This window comes from Balaenoptera borealis (assembly GCF_965194805.1).
Source record: "Balaenoptera borealis genome assembly, chromosome: 11".
NCBI lineage: Eukaryota > Metazoa > Chordata > Mammalia > Artiodactyla > Balaenopteridae > Balaenoptera > Balaenoptera borealis.
The window spans coordinates 90,492,814-90,514,079 of NC_138868.1; the positions used below are offsets into that span (position 1 = coordinate 90,492,814).

Genomic DNA, 21,266 nt, shown 5'->3' on the forward strand with positions numbered 1-21,266 from the left:
CCTGACAAGTGTCCTGAATCTGTCAGTCATGTTTCTCTTCTACTGGAAACCTGTAGACCCTCAGCCCTGCCTAAGGAGTCAGAGCCAGGCTGTTCTCTGCAAAGTACTTGCTGCTGGTTAAATCAAGGGTAGGTGGGTTGGACCAGAAGAAACTCACTAGGTGGATTAATTCAAGAGCCTCCCACAGGGTAGTAATGGTGAGCTAAGCCAGGCAAGCTAAGTTCCTCCAGGATCTGACCTGGAAAGAACAGAGAAGGGAATGAAGAAGAATGTAGAGAGAAACTGAGACAATAATAGAGAACTATAAGAGCGGGTTTTCGGTTCTAGCTCCAAGCCATGCATAGTAATCCACATTTAATTTTAAAAAAATTTTTAAACAACTTTTTTTCCTTTAGGAATTTACTAAGTTTCTTTTCCTAACTAATCCATTTAAATTCTCACTGTGGCTATGAATCACAGAATTACAACCATAAACACTACTCCATGAGCATCTATTAACAATGATCTCATATTAACTGTGTCACCCAGACCCTGTCAAAGGTTGAGAGAGGCCTGTGCTTTTTCCAGAGGTTCCTGTTATATGTAAAAGTGTCAAAACACCTTTGGGCAAGTTGTAGAAAAGTTAAAGCTTCCCAGTGGACCTTTTCTTCCTCAGTCTTGTCAGTGGTTCTCTGTGACTATATAAACTTCACGCAGAGATCACAGCAAAACTCAGGACTTGGGCTCTTAGTGAACAGGAAGCCAAATAATCTTTTTGTTTCCCACTCTGCTAGACCTTGGTATTATTTTAGGAAGGAGAGGGCAGAGCCAAACCTAAAGGGAGGGGGTACAGGATGGACATGTAGGGCACAGGGTCATATGGTTCCAGGTCAGGGTGCAGGAGACCCTCAGCAGTGGCTGAGGGCAAGTGCTGGGCACCCGTGGGAAAGACAGGGCGAGGAAGGAAGAAGGAATGTCTAATAAAAGGTGAGGGCAACAGGAAGAGGGCAAAATTAAACTTTTCCTTCAATTTTTGTCTAGTTCTCATAACACAAACACACATCTTTGCCTTGGGTTTCAGTCTCATGACAATAGATCTCAGAACTCAGATCTCATAACGTTAACATTGTACTTTACAGTTCACAAAGGGCTTTCACTCACATTATCCTACTTAATTCTTACAACCACCAGAGTGGGACAATATTGTTATTAACTCCACTTTACAGATGATGAAACAGAGGCCAACACTATTAACTTCGGGCAGCACAGGGTCGAACCAACTCCAAATCCAGGGGTCTTTTCCATTATGCTGCCCTGGATCCAGGTGGATGAAAAGCTTCCCCAGACATCATCACCTCTGCCTTTGCCTGTCGATGTGAGACAAGGATAGAAGAAAAAAAATTTTTTAAACCTCATTTCTCTAGAGTATAGAACCTTAATTCAATATAAATGGATGTTTCTGCTACAGTTATTTTATCCAGGACTTTTAAAGGATTTACCCTCAGAAGACTTCATCCCTTCTTAGTGCCCAACTATATATAACACTTCATATTTTGACACAAAAGATGAATATTTCATTTAGGCAGGCTGATTGAAAAGGGTAACACACTATCTTGGTTGCCCTACTTAAAAAGAAGTCTTTATGCTTTCTTGAAGTTAAAAATAGCTTGATTTTGCAGCAAAAACTTGATTGCCCCACATCCAGCATAGGAAGTGTATCAGATTAGGCCCCCGGAACTCGGTTCTCTCATTCTCTCCAGTCTGTTATTTTCTTTCTGGCTTCCTACCCAACTGCAGAAATTCTTAATACAGAACAAATAATTTGATCCTGTGCTCATTTTTTTTTGAGTCTCCATAAAAATATGTGGGATTTTTTCTATAAAGAATGGCAACTAGCATATATTTATCAAGTTAGGGTTTATAAAACATTTGTACGGTGCCCAGAAATTATTACTATTTCCTTTCTATGAATGTTGATACTCAGAATCAGAAAGACTGAGTAACTTGCCCAAAGTTAGTGGCAGATCTGGGATCAGAACCCAGAAGAGTGTGCTCGGTGTCCTTCTAATATTCCATGCTGATTTCTGTATCAGTAGGAAATCCAAACAGGATAATTTACTTAACAAACAAGCAACAAAACCCTATTCATCTATTCATTCATTAATTCATTTATTTAACAAATACTTTCTGAGCCCTTGCAAGGTGCTCTTTTCTCGGAACTGGGGATATGGCATTGATAAAATAGAATCTTATATTCCAGTTGTGAATCCAGGTAATTATCAAGATATATGTGTGTGTGCACAATGTTAAATAGTGATAAACATTAAGGAGAAAAAAATAAGCATGGGTAGAAGGGGGACAAATTCTTATTCATGTGCACGAGGAGAATATGTCTCCTCATAAGGCTTGTGTCCGCTTTGATTTTATGGTTTTAATAGTAAAACTACTGCAAACAACCCAAATGTTCGTTTTCATGAAAATGGATAATGTGTGGCATATTCACAGAGTGGAATAGTATACAATAGCAAAAATGAGTTATTTATCTCTAAGCTACAATATTTATATTATAATTAATATATAATGGTATTATAATTTACATATAATTTATATTTATATAGTCATATAGTAATAGAAAGTATATGTAAATTATAATATAATAATGTTATATTAATTATAATATAAATATATATAATTCTATATATTATATTGATATATAAATTATATGTAAAATTAACATATATAAATCTATAAATTGTGTAATTATAACAAAAATTATAAGTGATTTATATGTTAATATAAAAATTACATGTAATTAATATATAATATTGTGATTAATGGGGTAAGCTAGTAATATTAATATATTAAAATTTTAATAATAAAAACATGATATTAAGTGGGGAAAACAGGAAGTCTCAGATTACATACAGTATGATGCCATTTTTATAAAACCAAAAAACAAGCAAAACTTAACAATATGCTGTTCAGAGATCCATACATATGTGGTAAAAATATTTTTAGAAGTTAAAAACACAAATTCTAATGAGAAAGCAGAGGGCTGAATCAGAGAAAAACATTGTTTGGTTTCATTTATGTTGAGAATGTTCTAGCACTTAGGCTAGATAGTGGGTTTGTAGATGTTCATTTCTATTATGCGCTTCAAAATTTACATATATGTTTTATATATATATTATTGTGTATTTATCAAAATTTATATAATAATAAATAATTAAAAACTGGTACAAGAAGCGTAATGAGAATTATGTCATCCTTGATATTTTATGTTTGAGTAGCCAAGGTCCAAAGATATGTGTACAGTATATTGAAATGTATAAAGGTCTTTCTCATAAACTGTCTTTTAAAAATCCTGTACAGCAGTTATTACTCTTTGTACCTTACAAGTGAGTAAGCCAAGGGAGAGCTTAAGAAACTTCTTTAATTTCACATACTAATCAATGGCAGAGATATCTTAATTGTATAAAATTAATCTCCCTATAACAAAAGAGAATACGGCTTTCTTGTTGAACAAAAAACCAAATGAATCTTAGAATGTTACAGCTGGAGATCAGACTTTTTAATCTTTTCATTTCACAGATGAAGAAATTAAGACCCACACATATTAAGGATTTGCCCAGCATCTCACAGTTAGTTTAAATGGAAGAAAGGATAGTTGACTCATGTCTTCTGACTCCAAGTTAAGCCACTTGTCACTCTACCAGAACATTTTTTTCATCAGATAGATATTATTACTTTGCAGCCAGTTGGCTATAAGAGAACCCAAAACTTGAACTGTAAGGCATGTACAAGTATCCATTGTTCTGATGAGTGCTAGAGAACTGTGATATACAATAGAAAAGCTGTAATAGGAAGCCTTATTTATAACAAAATTAACTGATGTATTAAATATTGGGGCATTTTAATTCATGGACATCAGTTTGATACTTGAAAGACATACCTATGACATAAGATAAAAAGGACCAAACAACTGCTTTCTGGAGAGAGAGAAAAGGGCCTTATCACCTTAAGAGGACCCAACCTTAGATGTTTAACATCTGATGAAACATTAGTAGCACCATTTCTTCAACTAGCATCAGATTCATGAAAATGTATAAAAATGAGGTGTTGCATTAGTTCTTTAAGAGTATTAATAATCTCAATAGTCTTTCCTCAAACTGCTTACAATCTACAGTTTTAAAGATTTAAAATGCATTTAAATAAACCCTGCAGTGAATAGAGAATGAATTACTATAGGAAATAGAATAAAGGAATGGAAAGAGCACTAGAGTTGGAGCCAAAAGACCTGAGTTTGAGTGCCAGCTCTGCCATTCACTTGCTATATGTGGTTAACTTCTCTGATCCTTGGTTCACTAATTTGTAAGGTGATGATGATAATAACTACCGTAGAGAATTAAGAAAGATAATGTAAGGGAAAGGTCTTGGTAAACTGTTATATACAACACAAATATCCTTGGAGTTTTTGTATAAAAGCCCGTGATTCAATCATTTGATCATTCAGTCATCCATTCAATAAATGTATATAGAGCACTCATTCAATGAATGGATGAAATGGTTCTACATGCCGTGGAGCATCCAAAGATTCAAAAGACCTAATTCTGGCCCTCAAGAACTGAAGGGGACGTTTTTTTGCTCATGTACATAGATAACTACAATATGAACCTGCATATGATAACTCCCTTAGGATTAGTACTAGGGGAAAAATGATGTAGGACTATAGGGCTGAGAGAGACCAGTTCTGATTTAGAGTAATAAGGAAACGCTTCCTACAGATTGCCATTGGGCCAGTTTTTAAAGAATGGGTAGAGTTTCTAAAAGAAGAAGATGGTATTCCAGGTGGATGGAAAAGCACGAGTGAGGGCATAGAAGCAGGAAAGCACACCTTTTAACATTTAACATTTGCCTTCTGTCTAGGCACATGATTTTGCACAAAGTCACTTCATTCACCAGAGTTCTTCCTTATAAATCGCTAACCCCAAATAGACCATGAGTTCTTTGAGTGCTAAGATGTCTCACAGAGCCCATGACAGTGCTGGGTCCACAATTGGGATTCAGTAAATAAATGGCGTATTTGGTGGCATATTTTTAAGGAAGCCTCATATATATGCTTTCCAGATGGGAGGGTGGGGAATAGAAAAATCTGCACAGAAAATTGTTTCAAATTAACAAGACTATGGTATATGGTAACCAGTATGATTTCCCACAAACTTTGCCATTATCCCATAAATCCTATGTTTTGTATTTTGCAAAGCAAGAGTGATTAATTTGGAAAGAACACACACACACACACACACACACACACCACCAAGAAGAGGAGAGCAAGACTTAATCTTGAAAGCTGATGTGTGGCTTGTGTTTTGGATGCCAGTAATGATAAAACAGAGAACCTTTTAAGCTGAATTCATAGATACTCAGAGAAATAAGCTGAATGCCAATTTCATAGACATTGAAGTTTATGGCAACATCTTTCTCTTGGCTTGGGTTCTTCTTTTTATAATTATATTGCATTGTTATTAAAGAGCTCTTTGTCCTTCCTTGTCCTTCAAGCCAGATAGTTGAGAATGATCCTGATATTAAACCCAGAACACATGGTTTGAATTAGAAGCTGTAGGAAGATTCATCTCCAATATAAAGTCATTTGCAGGAAAAATATTCCAAGATACTGTATGTGTAAATTACTAACAAATGCATTCCCAGTGAATCTTTTCTCTCACTCTTTTGGTTCAGTGAAACAGCAGGAAAAAAATATATTGCCAATAGAAATATTTTTATAACTTTATTTTTATTCACTTTGAGATATATCTTAGAGAACAAGTTTTTGAGAAGAACTCCAGCAAAACATGACTATGTATATTATAGATGATAACAATTATTTTATGGTTTGATTTTGCACAAAAGAAGATAAAATCCATATATTAGAGAGTTGGTATTGATATTTTTGTAAAGAAAAAAATGAGAAGCCATCATCCAGTATTACTCTAGGGAAGTTTTCTGGCCTGAGGGTTTAAAAACATTTTTATTTGTGTAAAAGTACAAAGTAAGATCAATTTTGTTTCCTTTTCATTAAATAGCAGTAGGCAATTTGTCTGCATTGCATTTAAGAGATACTTGTCTTCTTGCTTTTGGCAACATATGAAATTGTCTTGAAGAAGACTGCAATTGATAGGAAAGAAGACATCTTTTCATATTTGCATCATATTTTGGATTCTAGAAAGAGTTGCTCTTTAAAAAGACTCAAAATTGATTTTTGACTTTTAGAAAAGCAATCAGTGCCAGAGCAGAGTGATATCAGCCTTGGAGATACAGTGGGAACAAGATGGGCACAGCCCTGCCCTCTGGGTGTTAAATGACCCACTGAGGACTCCTGCTCTTCCCAGTAATAAGAAAATCATGTTCTGTGCAAGGATGGAGAGAATGCAAGCAAGAAAGCCAGCCAAAAATATAAGGATAACAATAATAACAGTAACAGTTCTGTAAGGAGGCTTGTGCTTTGCATTATAAAATCACTTCCATCTTTACATTAGTCAAAAGATGTGCCTGAAAGCTTATTGCTTCTACATCAGGAGGCTTCAAAGTCAATAAAGCTGATTATTAAATGATTGTACTAAGGACATTCACCATTAATGTAAGTTCAAGTTTTCAAGGATAGCCTTATTGAATATTTTCCCATATATAGAATCCTTCCTGTTGGGGCAGCTGCCTGCATGGCAAGGCACAGGAAGCTGAGCAGAGCATCTAACCTGCTTTTTGCTGTTGATAATATACATATAATTTAAAGAAGACTGCCATATAGAGCAAGATCAAGGGAAACTATGGAACGTGTTTCTTTTATCACTAAACTTCAATTTATGATAAACTGTAGTCTATCTCTATTCAATTCAACCCTGATCTTCTCTACTTCAAAAAGAAAACACTGGCCTTAACTTTCTCTCGTGAAGTCAAAAAAATGCTCTTTGTACCCGCTCCCTGGAGACTGGAATCAAAGGGTTGCTGCTCCCATTCTTCGAGGCTGGCTCTGACTGGCCCCACAAAAGAAGCTTAACAGTGACAGCTGATCCTGGAGAGGTCCTAATCATGATTTCCTCTACCCTGATAACTAGCCTGTGTCTTTTTGCTTCCAATGGCAGAAATATAAAAATAAAATTTCCGTATGCCTTGAAGGCCTCATTTAGAAAATGGGATCAATGCGGATTCTTACTGCACCATGCATGGCTTTCCTAAACATAGTAAGAACTGCTGAACTAGAGAACTCTTGAGTACTTGGAATAAATGGTTGGCTAACACGAGGCTTACACCTCTCCAATAACCTTTCTTTTGGAGATATTTGTTGTGTAATGGCTGAAGTGTTATACAGGAGGTGGAGAAAAAATAGCGTTTAGTTAACACATTTCTCATATTAATATCAGTGATATCAGTACACTACCTGTATAGACCTGTCCTAAAGTCAAACACTGTAGAGCAGTGCTGATTCAGAAGAGAACAGGATGACTTACTTCAGATAAAGCTGGACAAATCTTTATATAAAAGAAATATTTATAGACCCTAGCTGTTGACTGCTTTTTTAAAATAATAATAATAGTAGTAGTAATAATAATATAATGTAATGTAACATAATATAATTATAGCAATAGCAGCTAACGTTCGTGAGCAGAAAATGTGGAACTCACTTTCCATGCATGAGATCATTTAATCATCACAGCAGCCCTATTGAGAGGAAAATGCTATTATTACCTTCATTTTACATATCAGTAATTTGTCCAAAGTTATGTAGCTATAAGTAATGGATTCAGGACTCAAACCCAGGCAGTCTATTCACTATGCAACAAAACTAACACCCAGAAGAATAAAAAATTCCGGTATTATTTATTATAATTGAAAGAGTCAGGGTAAAAACCAAATAAAAGAAAGCTTATAGTCTGTGGAAGTGGGGAAGGAACTAAATGTAGCATCTCTCAAACATTTCTTCATAGGAGAAGACAAAACTCTTCTATGATTAAATAGGTTTATGAAATACTGGATTAAGCCAAGTGAAACAGTGTTTCTTGCTGGAGTATGTCTCATGGTCTTAGTATGGAGATGTGCACTGAGAGTCTCTGAAATGGAAAGGTGGAAAGGAGCAGTCATTTAACCAAGAACACTTTTTTTTATGGGGCATGTCTGAAGAATTGAACTGATGTTTTCCAACACAGGCTTGAGAAAAACTGACCTAACGCACAAACAAGGGAAGCAGAGGCTGGGCAAGGGGAAGGGCGGCAGATGCCAAGTAGAGAGCTTATCGGCAAGTGAGCTTGTTCACAGTCAACTTGTGGTTGGACTAAGTCACCTTATAATAGGCATTACTGAAATAGATAACATAATCTAACATAACACAACATAATATAATATACTTCCCTTATTGAAAGTTCTGTAGGAATTCGGGAGATCAAGGAATCATTCTTTTGGCAGTTTCTTCTCCAAGGGGGAGGAGCGAGGCTGTTTACCCCACTTGAGCGTGATGATGGCCCGAGTCCACCAACTTACAGCCTAAGAGGTGGCAGCCTGGTACATCCCATGCTGGAGGGGACAAAGCAGCCACAGAAGAGGACTGCAAAGGCCTGGGCCGCTATCCAGTCAGGCTAATGTGGCTTGCTGTTTCCAAGGATCCACGGGACCAATATCAGAGGAGGAGAGGAGGCTGTGGAGAATACAAAATGGCAGCTTTGCTGGACATTTCTGGTGCATATGAGAGGCACCAACTGGAATGTGAATAATACAGTTCTTCTCAGGGCTTCCTGAACTTGTTGAGAGGAATTTAAGTGTGGCTAGAGTCTTCTCAATTCTGAAGCTGATCCAGTAAAACAGTAACAGTTGCAGATATCATTCTATGAACCCTTAACCAGGTGCTGGGCACTCTTGTTAATGATTTTATATTATTTTATCCTCAAACAATCCTATGATGTAGGCGCTATTATTATTCTTATTTTACAGTTAAAGAGACCAGGGCAGAGTTCAGTTACTTGTACGAGGCAAAGAACTAGGAAACCAGAAACAAATAGCAGTCAAAGGAAGCTTTAAAATGTAGTTCCTACACCTCTTGCTTAAACCCTCCTGTGGTACCTCGTCCATCTTAAGCCAAACTCTTTATCCTGGCTAAGGATCAAAGTAACCTGGCTTCAACCTGTCTCTCTGTTCTGGATATCATTTGCTGAGACACAAACTACCTTAAAATTTAGTGGTTTATAACAACCACCATTGAATTCTATCTCATGATTTAGTATGTCAGGATTGGGCAAGGCTCAGCCAGATGGTTCTTCTGTCTCATGAGGCATTTACTGGAGTCACTCAGTGGTATTCAGCTGGCAACTAAGCTGATCTGGGATGGTTTCCCTCATTTGTCTGGCACCTTGGCAGGGACAGCAGCTGGAAGGTTTGGCCCCATCCTCTTCATGTATTTATTCTCAGGGTCTCTCCAGGTGGTCTCTCCAGCAGGTGGTCAGCCTTCTCACATGTCAGTTCAGAGCCACAGAAGGACTAAGATGGAGGTGTCAGCCATCCTAAAGTCTAGGCTCAGAACTTGCCCAGCATCATTTCTGCCACACGCTGGGGTTCAACACAATCAGTTGGAGGCCACTCCAGCTTCAAGGGGAGGGGAAATAGACCCACCTCTCTGTGAGAGGTGTCTCAAAGAAGGGGTGTTCATCTTTCATCTGCCATACTCTCCAACTTACCTCATCTTCCTCTCCCTCACTCTCAGTGCTCCAGCCTCATGAGCTTTCTTGTTCTTCAAATGGGCCAAGGTTATTCCTCTCTCAGGACCTTGTGTGCCTGTGCCGGGAGTGCTCTTATCCTCAAGGGTCCTTCATGTCATTCAGGTCTCAGCTTAAATGTCACTTCTTCATAGGAGCCTCCTCCTCACCATCTTGCATAGGGCTTCCCTCATTGCCCAGTCAAGCTCCCTGATTTACAGTAAGTCCCCTATATACGACCCTTCAAGTTGCAAACTTTCAAAGATGCAAAAGTGTGTTTGCATGTCCAATCACGTTAGTTCACACGTCTGGCATATATTGTCACGTGCGTGCATCCTCTACAAGTGGTTGTGCTTTTGTGCACTTTACTGTACAGTACAGTATAGAGTACAGTAGTGCAGTATCTTTATTTCAAGCCCAGGATGTCTGGAAGCAAGCGTAAAAGCAGTGGTGATGTAGCTGGTACTGCTAAGAAGTTCCCAACGATAACGATGGCAACAAAAGTGAAAATAATTGAGAGAATGGAGTGAGGTGAAAAGATGGCAGACATCGCTCATTCTCATAACATGAATCGTTCAACCATCGGCCCGATTCTAAAGATCAAGGACAAGATCATGGAACATGTGAAGTCTGCTGTGCCGATGATGTCGACAATAATATCAAAGAAACGTGGAAATGTGATGGAGGAAGTGGAGAAACTTGCCAGTGTGTGGATGCAGGATCAGCATCAGCATCAATCCCGCTCAGTTTAATGCTGGTTCAAGAGAAAGCTAAAAGCCTTTATGAAGACTTGAAGAAGAAACACGGCGAAGAATCAGAGGGCGCATATTTTAATGCCAGCCATGGCTGGTTTCATCAATTCAAGGCTAGAGCCAACTTTCACAATGTAAAAGTAAGTGGCGAGGCAGTGAGTGCAGATACGGTAGCTGCCCAGGAATTTCCTGAAACACTTCGAGAAATTACTAATGAAGGCGCATATTTACCCGAGCAGGTTTTTCATGTGGATGAGACAGGACTGTACTGGAAGAGGATGCCAGACCAAAGTTACATCAGTAAGGAGAAAAAGTTGATGCCAGGCTATAAAGCAGCAAAGGATAGGCTAACTCTGTTGTTTGGTGGCAATGCTTCTAGCGATATGAAGCTGAAGCCTCTCTTAGTTTATCATTCAGAGAACCCAAGAGCCCTTAAAAACATAGCCAAGGGCTCTCTTCCTGTTGTGTGGAAGAGTAACCCCAAAGCCTGGGTTACACAGGCCATTTCCTAGGACTGGTTTTTCCACCACTTTATCCCTGAGGTAGAGAAATACTGCTTGGAGAAGGATGTCCCATTCAACATTCTTTTGCTGCTCAACAGTGCTCCAGGCCACCCCCCATTCATGGATGACTTTCATCTCAAAGTCAAAGTAGTGCATCTGCCAACGAATACTATGTCGCTCATCCAACCTATGGACCAGGGAGTCAAGAAATATTATTTTACATCATACTTTTCGTCAGGCAGTAAAGGCGAGTGATGAATCAAGAACAATCTTGCGACAATTTTGGAAGGACTATAACGTCTACGAGGGCATAAAGAACATTGACTTTGCTTGGTGTGAGGTTATGGCCATCACCACGAATGAGGTTTGGAAGAACCTTTGCTCGCAGTTTGTTCACGATTTTCATGGATTTGAGAAGGTGGATAAGGAGTCCAAAGAGGTCTTCAGCTACTTAGTGACCCTCAGCAAGAAGCTGGAGCTAGATCTGCAAGAGGATGACTTCATTGAACTCCTTGCTGTGCAACACCAGGAGATTACTAATGAAGACCTGATGGAATTGGAGGCCCAGAGAAAGGACGAAGAGAGACAAGAGGAAGAAGAAGTAACTAAAGAACCGAAGAGATTCATGACGCAGGAAATGGCAAGGGGATTTTCTTTATTTGAGGAGGCACTCTTAGTTTTTGAGGCATAGGACCTGAACATAGAATGGTACACGAAGGTTGCAGCAGCTGTTCAGAACGCAATCTAGTGCTACCGTGTCATCTATGATGAGAAAAAAAGAGCTACTACCCAGACATCACTGGATCGTTTCTTCAAGAGGGTAGATAGAATCGAATCCAGCAGGGAACCAGAACCTGTGCCATCAACGTCAGGAATGAGTGAAATTGCAGCTTTCCCTCCATCTCCAATTGCTAACAGTCCTTCAGCTCTACCATCTCCCACATCCTCTCCCTTCTCCAGTCAGTAACTCTTCTTGATTGTTCACTCAATGCCAGCCCCTGGATGGCAGCTGTTGTACTGTACTACTGTGTTTTTCAAGGTACTGTACTGTAAGATTAAAAATGTTTTCTTTTTTGTGTGTGTTTGTTTTTTATGTATTATTTGTGTGAAAGGTATTATAAACCTATTACACTACAGTACTATATAGCTGATTGTGTTAGCTGGGTACCTAGACTAACTTTGTTGGGCTTACTTACAAACAAATTGGACTTATGAACACACTCTTGGAACAGAACTCGTTCGTATGCAGGGGACTTACTGTATTTTCAGGACATTACTGCCATCACTGTGAAATAATCTGTGTTCTCGTTTTCTTTTTTCCTGTTTACTCCAATTAGAATGGAAGACCAGGGGAATAGGGGCTTTGTCTATCCTGCTGGTTCACTCATTCTCAGCACTTAAAACCATGCTTGGCACAAAATAAGTCTTTGGTAAATATTTGTCAAATGAAAGTATAAAGCAGAGAATTGAGGGTCAAAACTAGATCTGACTGACTTCAGAGATAAACCAAACTATCCTCACAACCTTTTGAATTCCAGGCAGATATGGTCAGTGTAGGCCCTAGGGCAAAATATTATGTAAAGAACATAGCTCGTGGACACAGTGAAATAGAGATTCACCAGCAAGGAAGCTGCAGCCAGGCCAAACTATACTGAAAATTCAAAGAGAATACGCCATTCCAGCAAAGCCCAAACATTTATTTGTCTGACTTAGTTTTAAGCAATTTTTGTTTTGACCTTTGGAGATGAAAGATCTCCAAGGTGTGGTGTTGCCTCAAGGCCTCCCGCAGCCCAGGTCTTGTCTCTGGCTAGACTCCTCCAACACTCTGCTTTGCCAGGGCTATACTACTGAGTTTCACCCCGTCCAATCTGGAATTGAGCCACAGCCATGTTTGTGCCGAGGCTTTAGGGAAACATGGTTTATAAACACTTGTTTCCTCTGAGTCACTGCACAGACTTGTCCCTTCAGTACAAACATTCTGTTTGGTTTTATAACTGGGGAAGGAGGAGGTGGGAGCCAAGGCTAACTGGATCATGTTTGAAAGGAAAGGGGAAGTGAGAAAATTTAAATAGATTTTTCTATATTGGTGAGAGTTACAAAGGAACCCTTATCTGGGTTTCAGAGGCATGCACAGAGTTTCATCTTTATTTATTTATTTGCCTTATTAAGAAAAAAATGTTCACAAGTAATTTTTTCCTCTTAAGCCTCCATAAAAATGCTGGAAACATGGCAAAAGTTTTACAAAAACAATTTAAGAACAACTGACGCACGCATAACCTTTTTTTTTAAGTTTATATTAAATGCCCTTTACTAAAGAAAAAGGAATTTTGCTTCTGATTTCCAGGCATTGTTGACTATATTATCCTTTAAATAACTACATATTAGCTTTTATCATTATAAGTTTTCTGTGACTTATGCATTTCAGATCAAAAGAATTAATTCTTTATTTTCTGCCTTTTAAACAAGACATTCTAACTCATAACTTAGTGCCAGGCTTCTCATCTGTAGAATTTAGCTTATAATAATAATACTTTCTCATAAATAACTCATAAAGTTATTATGAAACCCAGATATAGTTAAATAATGAATATAAAAATACGATGCCTAATTTATTCATTTGGGGGAAATGTTTCCCACTATACCAAGCAACTCTCAGACACCAGCTGGGTGGCCTACAACTCAATTCTGACACTATCTACCAGGAAACAGCATCGGATCCCACAGGTTAAGGGCTCAGTCCTTCAAGACTGTCCCCCCAGCCCCACTTCAGACGCCAATAGCAAGTCCAGGTGGTTACCTGCGCTTCTGACTGACTGACTATAGATCGAAGGTTCCAATGACCCCCCCTCCTTAAGTTTGATTAATTTAATAGAGCTGTTCATAAAACTCAGAAAATCATTTTACTTACTAGATCACCAGTTTATTATAAGAGTGTATAACTCAGGAACAGCCAGATGGAAGAGACGCACAGGGCAAGATATGTGGGAAGGGGCACACACTCTCTCTGAATATCCAGTGTTCACCAACCCAGAAGCTCTCCAAAACTCAACCTTTTTAGGTTTTCTATGGGGGCTTCATTACATAGTCATGATTGAATAAATCATCAGCCACTGGCAATTGATTTAAACTTCAGCCCCTCTCCCCTTCCTGGAGGTCAGGGGAGTGGGACTAAAAGTTCCAACCCTCTAATCACACACTTGGCTCCCATGGTGGCCAGCCTCCACCCCTAGGTTACCTAGGTACTTTCCAAAAGTCACCTCATTAACTTAAAAAAATCTTAAAGTTGTCTTACCCTTATCACTCTCATCATTTAAGAAATTCCAATGGTTTTAGGATTTCTGCGCCAGAAACAGTGACAAAGACCAAATATGTATTTCTTATTATAGATCACAATATTTTAGCCAGTTATGTGCCTGTGGGTTTTTCCAGAAGGCTGCACTATAGTTCCCACCACCACCCCCAGACGCCTCCACAAGGCAGGCTGGAAGTACCAGGAATTAACTTTCTCACCCCCACCAGTCTGCAAGCAATGAGTGATGCGAATGAGTGCATTAATACCCCCTGCTCCTTCACCTCTCAAGTGGGATAATTCCAAGGCATGTGCTTTATAATTTGCCTGGAGTTTCTCATGGGAATAAGCTTCATTTACCCACTTTGGTAGCTGGTGAAATAACACACCTCTTCTTCCCTGTCTTCCCTTTTCTTTATCAATTCCTTTTTCCCCTGCTGGTGTTTCATGGGATATAGTATTTGCACTTGAATCCTGGTCTTAGGAATTACTTCCAGAGAAAAATCCACACTGAGATAGTTTTCTTCCTTACAAAGTTATGGTTATAATGCCCAGATGAGTCAGCTAGCTTTGTACAAAATAAAATCTCCATTTTATTACCACATCTAACTATCTTATTAATCTTGGTTATTGTTATTAGCTTATAAATATCTAAAAATATAGTAAGAAAATGTATATTTTTAAAAGTTTTTTAATACACACTGCCTCAATTAATTTTCACAAACAGCCCTAAGAGATAGAGAAAACGGAGACTGGAAGAGGTTAAATGACTTTTCAGGAGTTACAGGGTCAGTAAGTAAGAGAATTGGATCTCCTACCTGATGTAGGAGGCCTTCAGGGAAGACTATGGCTAGGTGGGCAAGTGACCAGAGCTCCCTCCAGGCATATCGGTCAATGGGTCAATGTAGCACAGTGAATTCTAGAATATAAAACCTGGTTGAGATGGGATGTAGGAGAGTGGGGTAGGAAGCCACCTAAAATACTCTCTACCTTGGCCTGGATTATTTCAGGAATCTCCATGGAGATGAGCTGATATGTAGATCATAGTAAACAAGAGAGGGGAAGGAAAGAGCTTTGTGAGGACAACAGAGGAATATATGCTGTGGTCCCTGCTCTCAAGGAGCTGGCAATCCTGTTAGGGAGCCAAGCTATGCGCCCGTTAAAGAATCAAGAACAGTATCAAAGAACTCTATAATTGAAGGACAAAATATAAAACCCGATGGCAAGTGATAAAATGATTAGTTTGAGCTGGAGTAACTGAAGTTGGCTTCATGGAGAAGATAGCTCTTTAGATTGGGCAGTCTTGGAAGCAATAGCTACAAAGTACATGATAATTACACTAAATAGCCTTATTTGCAAGGCTTATTGACATGAAGACTTGTGGAAAAGTAATTGATCTTGCTCACTGATGTTTCCTACCGTCACTCCCACCCACAGCTTCCTAAGGTATGCAGAGTGTCATTTAGTATGTACCCTGTCTTTCCACCATCTCTTCTCCTGAGATCTGAAGAGAACCACAGTGGAATGTGGGCTCTAAGACCATCTAGACTTGGCCTCAGACCACAGCTTTGGAGTGTGTTGTTGATTGCCCAGGTACAGGAAAAACTCTTAGGATGCACTCTGGAACAGCTCTTTGAGGCGGAAATGACAAGAATGCTATTGCCCTCATCGATCAGAAGACTTGGTACTTGGAATTTACCAAGTGTCTCTTTGGGTTACTATGGAGACCCAGATCCCATCCACCTGAGTTCTCCTTAGCTTTCTCATATGAACACAATGTAGAGGAGCCTTTTCATTGTCATCTGAGCCATCCCAAGACCTGGTAGGTAGCATAGGGAAATGGAAACCCTAGGAGGAAGTGGAAATGCAGAAGCTCTAAAGTGCAGAGATCAGGAATCAAATTTCTGCTCAGCTGAGTGCCCTTAGGCAAATTACATAATGTCTCTGTAAAATGAGAAAATTGTTTACATCTGAAGTTAGGTAGGAGCATTAAGCGAAATAATTCAAGTAAATATTATTGAGCAGGTTTTACATTACAGATTTGAGATTAGACACTGAGGATACAAAGATTAATTAATTCATTTATTCATTCACTCAGAAAATGTTGACTGAGCACCTACTATTAGCCTAGTGAATAAAACAAAGCTCCAGCTTATGTTGTACCGAAGGACATAAGCAAAAACCACACTTAACCCAATATTTATGTATAATATGTTTACAGCACAATTAATCAGTGCTATAAAGAAAAACAGAGCAGAATAAGGGGGCAGAGACTGATGGGAAGGTAGGGGGAGAGTAAGTTCTAAATAGAGTGGCTAGGGAAGACCTCTCTGAGAAGGTAACATTTAGCAGAAGTTGGAATGAAGTCAAAGAGGAAGCCAAGTGGCTGTCTGGGGGAAGAGCATTCCAGCAGAGGTGTGAGGCTTTGTAAAGCCCTGGGGTGGGGGTGTGCTTGGCATGTTCAAGGAAAAGCTAGACTGCCCTGTGGTTGAGGCAAAGTGAGCAAGGGTGAGTGTGGCAGGAAAAGGGCTCAGACAGGTGGGAAAGGGCCAGAGTGTGTTGGGCCTTGGAGACATTGGAAAGAAGTTCTGAGTGTTGTGGGAAGCCACTAGAGGATTTTTACCAGGGGAGTAATGAGATATGGATGTGTATTTTCAAAGGATCACTCTGACTATTGCATGGGACTAGACTGGAGGAAGACAGATGAGAATGGAAGAAGGAAAAGTTAGGACAGGTTAGGAGAAGAATGATGACTAGGACTGGGAGGTAGTGATAGAGGTGTTGAGAAGTCACTGGATTTGAGATAAAATTTTGAAGATAAAATTAACAGAATTTTCTGATGCATTGGAAGTGGGTATGAGAGGATTTCAGAAAAGTCAGGAAGAACTCCCAAGACTTTTGGTCTGAGCAATTGGATGAATATTAGCATCATTCACCATGATTGGTAAGGAAAAGGTTTAAAGGGAAAGGAAGTCAGAAGTTCAGTTTTGTACAGGTTGGGTTTAAGACACCAAGCAGAGATGTCTAGTAGGTGTCTGGATATGTGAGTGTTCAGTGCTGAGGAGAGATCCAGGCTGATGACATAAATTTGGGAGCTATTGGGATACAGAGGGCATTTAAAGCCATGAGCTCATCCCAAAGTTAGTATAGATGGATAAGGGAAGAAATGTAAAAATCAAGCCCCATGGAACGTCACTGTTTAGAATTTGGGAGAAGAGAAGGAAGAGACAAAGGTAAATAAGTCCCACCCTCAAGGAGCTCACCAGTATATAAAGCACCATATCTGGGACATATCAGAGGATCAATATACATTGCTTTTTCTTTCTTTACCCTGGATAGAGTCACTGAACTTTAAGGAGAGGCAGCTAACCATGTGGATTAAAATGACACAACATCTATTTCTCATGGAGCATATCTGTGCTTTGGAGGAAGGCAGCTTGTGTACCCTGTTAAGAATCACGCTCCTTGTCACCCGGTAATTGACAGCCATAGAACACTCTGCATGGCCATCTTACTGCAGCATCTGTTCATTGCAGGGCAGGAGAACAAGATGAAGTGAGGGTGTGAAATGAATTGAAGGTGAAAATGTATGTTCACAGAAAACATTTCATTTTAATTTATGCTTCTTTTTAATGAGCCACAAAAGTATGTAGGAAAAAGAGGGACATATTTTATATTCTTCTTGTTTGCTCCATAAGGACATCGGTATTGGAAAATAAAAAGTGGAAGTGGAGGATAAAACAGAGCACTAGTTTTGGAGGCACAAAGACTAGATTTGGCAAGTCTCTTAAGGTCTCTAAACCTCACTTTCCTACTTTTTAAAATGGGGGTAAGAATAATAATATCTTTTGCAAAGAATTTATGAGGTTCAAGGCATGATGTGGTGGTTTTAAAATATGTCCAAGAATTCTTTAACACTCTTCCTTCAAAAGGTAAAATCTAATCCTCCTCCCCTTGAATGTGTGCCAGACTTAGTGAATCACTTCTAATAAATCATATGCAATGGAAGTGATGTTATGTGAGTTCTGAGTCTAGATCATAAAAAGGAAGGCTTCTACCTCCTTCTCTCTTATATTTCATGATCTGGGGGAAACCTGCCACCATGTTATGAGGATACTCAAGAAGCCCTATGGAGAGACTCACATGGAGAAAACAGAGGCTTCACACCAATAGCCAACACCAACTTCAAGCGTGGAAGTGGTTACTCCAGCCCCATTCAGCCACCATCCTGATTGCAACCTGAGAGACCATGAGCCAGAAATGATTAGTCAAGATGCCTCTGAGTTTCTGACTGACAGAAACTGTGAGAAATAATCAATGTGTTCTAAGTCACTAGGTTTGGGGGTAATTTGTTACACAACAATAGGTAACTAATATACATGATCACATTAGCCAAAATCTTGCTAAAGAATGAAAGGTGATATTTTTCAACAGTGGTTTGAATATATGGCTGGTTAAACTGAAGCGGAGAGGAAAGAACACTGAACTAAGACTAAAGCAGCTTGGATTCTGGTCCCAATGCAGCCGTGAGGTAATTGTGACAAACGCCTAACTTCACACTTTAGACTCTACTGTCTTCATCTCTAATAAAAAGAATACTTTCTGGGAAGCCACTAGCTCTCTGATTTCTCATTCTCTGAAGGCTAATTTGACTCCTGGGGTTATGATGAATTGTCTCCTGATCAGAACATCATCTGTACACATGAACACTTTCTGCCCCGAGGCCTTTCTAGTAATTCCTTGTCATGCGGCCAACCAGTCTTATAATCTATGGATGTATTGGCCAAAACCTACCCCCTCCAACCAGCTTACAGATATACTTGAAATTCCACAATTAAGAATTGATTCCTTGGCTTTGTCTCAGATTAAAATGCACATTCCAGCAAGATCCCTTGTATTAATTTCCTATTGCTACTATAACAAGTTATCATAAACATAGAGACTTAAGACTACACAACTTTATTACCTTATAGTTCTAGAGATCAAAAGTCCAAAATCAGTCTAGAGGTCAAAAGCCCAAAATCAGGGCGTCAGCCAAGCTGCATTTCTTCTGGAGGCTTCAGGGAGAATCCGTCTCCCTGTGTTTTGCACATTCTAGAAGATCCCTGCATTCCTTGGCTCCTGGCTCCATGTTACTCCAACTTCTGCTTCTGTCATCATATATCCTTCTCTGACTCTGATCCACCTGCTTCCCCCTTTTAAGGACTCTTGTGATTACATGGGACACACCCTAATTGGAAAATCCAGAATAATCTCCCCATTTCAAGATCATTTACATCACATCTGTAAAGTTTCTTCTGCCATGTAAGATAACATATTCATAGGTTCTGAGAATTAGGATGTGAACATCTTTGGGGGCCATTATTCAGCTTACTGCTGTCAAATTCTTATTTTGAAGTTATTTATCTGTCACTCTCAATTACGCAAGCCCTAGCCAAGAACTTGAAATTACTCAAAGGAAGCCTTTAAGACACCAAAATATATTCATAAAGTCCATACAATTTAATCATAAGAGAGCTCCCTCAGGCTGTCACTCAATTAAGTTCAATGAATATAGATAAGGCATTTACTATGTATAATATTACTAGATGCTCTAAGGAATACCAAGAACTCTAAAAATTAGTTCTGGCCTTTTAAAAGACTTGCTATCTAAGAAGTATAAGACAAGTGCATAAATAACTGCAATACAAGGCAAAATGTGGTCACGCTATCTCATCTATACCATATTCAGTAGAAAAGAGAACATAAGGAAGACTACTATCAGATGAAGATTTTAAGGAAAATGTCAGGGGGATTGAGGGGAAGGAAACAAAGTTGACACTAAGTATCCATGCCTAGGTAACTAAATAAAATGAAGAAGTCGCCATCAACTTGATCATGGAAGTCAGAATGGCCACAAGGGTGTGGGGAGCTGGTCTCAGACATGCGATGGGCACGGTGGTTCAAGAATTATTCTAGAATATCTAGATCAGGATACCCAGCAGGTATTTGGAAATAAGATATGCATTTTGGAGCCAAAAAGAGAAGCTAGTATTGGAGATATAAATGAGAAAGTCGTTTCTACAGAGATAGAAATTGACACTTCGGAAGTAGGTGAAATACAAAATAAGAGAATTTAAGAGGACCAAAGAAAGAACCTCTAAAAGACAGGAAGATAGATAGGAACAAGCAAAGGAAAGAGAAATAGTCAGAGAAACAGGGAAATCAGAACAATGAATACCACAAAAGCTAAGGAGGAATTTCAAAAGAGAAGAAAGTGAAAGCAGAACCTAACACACAATTGTAAAGCAATTATACTCCAACAAAGATGTTAAAAAAAAAAAAAAGAGACAAAAGAAAGGGTCAGCACTACAGGCAATTGTAAGATACCAATGTGAAGGCAGAGTTGGAAGAGAAGCTCACTTTTAGAGACTATTTCCACCATTCAGAGGCAATAAATGAAATAAACACAAGGGCATAGGTAATAGTAAAATAATTAAGAAATTATGAATTTTGACAATGTGCTACCTTTGATTTCAATATAATGTATTTAATTATATGTTTATATAATTTAATTTTTAATAATGGTTGTGTTTAACAACAACAGATAATTCCTAAAAATGTAAATGACTGGCAATTGCAGAACAGAAAGGGCCTGTTGCAGGCTGGCTTAAAAATTTACAAATTCATCCAATAATTCATTCATTCACACTGATTTCATCTCTGCACTTTGCTAGAGCCTGTGTTAGTCATTGAGAAGATAAATATAAATAAGAGACAACCTTTACCTTGAGAATCTCAGGTTGATGGAGAAGACATACTTGCAAACACACCCTAGAAATAAGTATAATGAATGCTGTAATAGAAATATGTACAGGTCTGACAAGAGTACAGAAAAGGGAATAATCAGTCCTGCTGCACTAAAAAAAAAAAAGCCATACTCTTTAGCAGGAATTATAATCTACCTGGTAGTAAAACATGACGAATAGGGCCTCTGGCTATGCAGTCAGGTGGACCTGGGTTCAGA

The 21,266-nt window shown here is 38.8% G+C and overlaps 1 pseudogene across 1 annotated transcript in view; it reads left to right on the plus strand.

The window, feature by feature from the left end:
• The window catches only part of LOC309606456 (protein lin-28 homolog A pseudogene), a 239,693-nt pseudogene that overhangs the window by 203,908 nt on the left and 14,519 nt on the right, over positions 1 to 21,266 (plus strand). The window contains exon 2 of the transcript XR_014249650.1: positions 1 to 21,266. This exon is cut by the window's left edge and continues 27,599 nt beyond it; it is cut by the window's right edge and continues 14,519 nt beyond it. The product of XR_014249650.1 is annotated as a protein lin-28 homolog A pseudogene (transcript).